At 46.7% G+C, this 1,731-nt stretch overlaps 1 pseudogene; it reads right to left on the bottom strand.

Moving 5' to 3' along the window:
• Positions 1-606: 606 nt before the first annotated feature.
• LOC142274702 (U2 spliceosomal RNA) lies at positions 607-813 on the bottom strand (annotated as a pseudogene).
• Between the last annotated feature and the right edge of the window lie 918 nt (positions 814-1,731).

Raw genomic sequence — 1,731 nt, 5'->3', positions numbered from 1 at the left:
CACCTCTATAAATCACTTGTAAGGCTACATCTGGAATATGGGAACCAGTTTTGGGCTCCACATTTTAATAAGGACATTCAGAAGTTAGAGTCAGTTAAAAGGTGGGCAACTAGACTACTACAAGGAATGGAAGGCCTCCCATATGATGACAAGTTGAAAAAGTTATTAAGTGATTATTGGCTGCAATGGGGCTTTCTGGCTGGTGCCAGCCTCTCTTCTTAGCACACAGGAACCACAATCCCTACAGCATGCTTCAATGGATTCTCTCATCCCAGCCCAGTAAAACTACATATTTTACACAGTCATAAGCAGTTAAAAGGGATCTATTCTATTCAATTGCAAATGATCTAGATAAGACTGAGAATAAGATACTGCACGGGACATAGCAGAGTTGGTCAAGTTGAGTGGAGATGAGTTTGCTATTTGGCACAGCTTTTTGCATCAATAAAGCAAGTAAAAGGTGTGAAAGATAAAAAAAAGGGTGAAAGTGTGAAAAGTGAATTGGCCAAATTGAGGTGCATATAAAGTTTTTGCTTTCTTTCAATTCACTAATGGGGCTCATTTGAATCAGGTGAATTGAGTTCTGCTTTTGGAAACTGGGTTAAGAAGGGGTGCACCGGTCCTGGAGGTACTGCAATACCAGGTCAATGCGTGCAGTGGACAGAGCAAGATTTTTTCCATCTCCTTGTTCTAAAAATCCATTTAATATATGGTCCCCAGAGAGGGGACGTATCAGATATTAAACTGATAAGAACAGATTTAATTTTTTTTTTTTTCTGTTTATCAGTAGGACTTCAAAATAACAAAGGTGATCGCCTCCCGTTGCCTGGGAACCGTCCAGGCACAAGAGGGCTATGTGTCACCAGAAGGCGCACACACTTCCTCAAGGCCGGCAGACGTGCAATCCCAGGCACCTTCCAGTACCGACCAAGGTAGCGTCCTCCGAAACTACACTTGATCTTAGCCAAAAGGCCGAGAAGCTATAACCCGAATTGGTTACGGCCTTGAGTGGCACCCTGGCCTATACCGGACACATCTTAGGGAGAGGGAGACAAACCCACGCCTACAGAAGACATTTTGTCACCCAAGCCAACCCTTGAAAAGGCTGTTTTGCAGAGCAAAAACAAGAAGAATGGTGCTTTTTGCAGCCGCCGCCCACTGCAATGAATCTGAATAACTCCTCCTTTTGGACACAAGCACCTCCCCTCCCCCTTGCAGTCTTTCCAATTCATGATACAAAAAGACGGACGGACAGGACAGGACAGGACAGGCTGCCTGACTTTCCGTCACTGCCACCCTTTGCCATCCTTGCCCGTAGAAAGCCCTTTCATCATCCCCAAACCCTAATCTTTTCCCTTCCCTTCCCAGATGCGTCTCACTCCCTTTCATTAGGAAGTGAGCGCAGCCTTTTCTCCGTTCTGCACATGCGCGACGTTAAACACAAATGCGCAGGCGTGCGTTCCATTACCCTCACTGCATTCCACTCCCATACAGGAAGTGGGCGCAGCTATTACTACGGTCGCACATAAAAGAACCCACGGCCACCACTGCACATAGCTGACTCCACCACAGGACACCCACTTCTACACCAACGCAGGTAAGACAGGATCGGCACCTCTATGCTCCCGTTACAATCAGGCTCAGTCACCATGTGATAACGCTCTCAACTCTTTAGTTGCAGGCTCCCCTTGCTTCACCTCCACTGGCTGTGCTGCCATTTCCTCTCCCACC

The sequence above is a fragment of the Anomaloglossus baeobatrachus genome, unplaced genomic scaffold (assembly GCF_048569485.1).
Source record: "Anomaloglossus baeobatrachus isolate aAnoBae1 unplaced genomic scaffold, aAnoBae1.hap1 Scaffold_379, whole genome shotgun sequence".
NCBI classification, from domain to species: Eukaryota; Metazoa; Chordata; class Amphibia; order Anura; family Aromobatidae; genus Anomaloglossus; species Anomaloglossus baeobatrachus.
The sequence above is the reverse complement of the archived record's forward strand: the minus strand, read 5'-3'. Positions and strand labels throughout refer to the sequence as shown.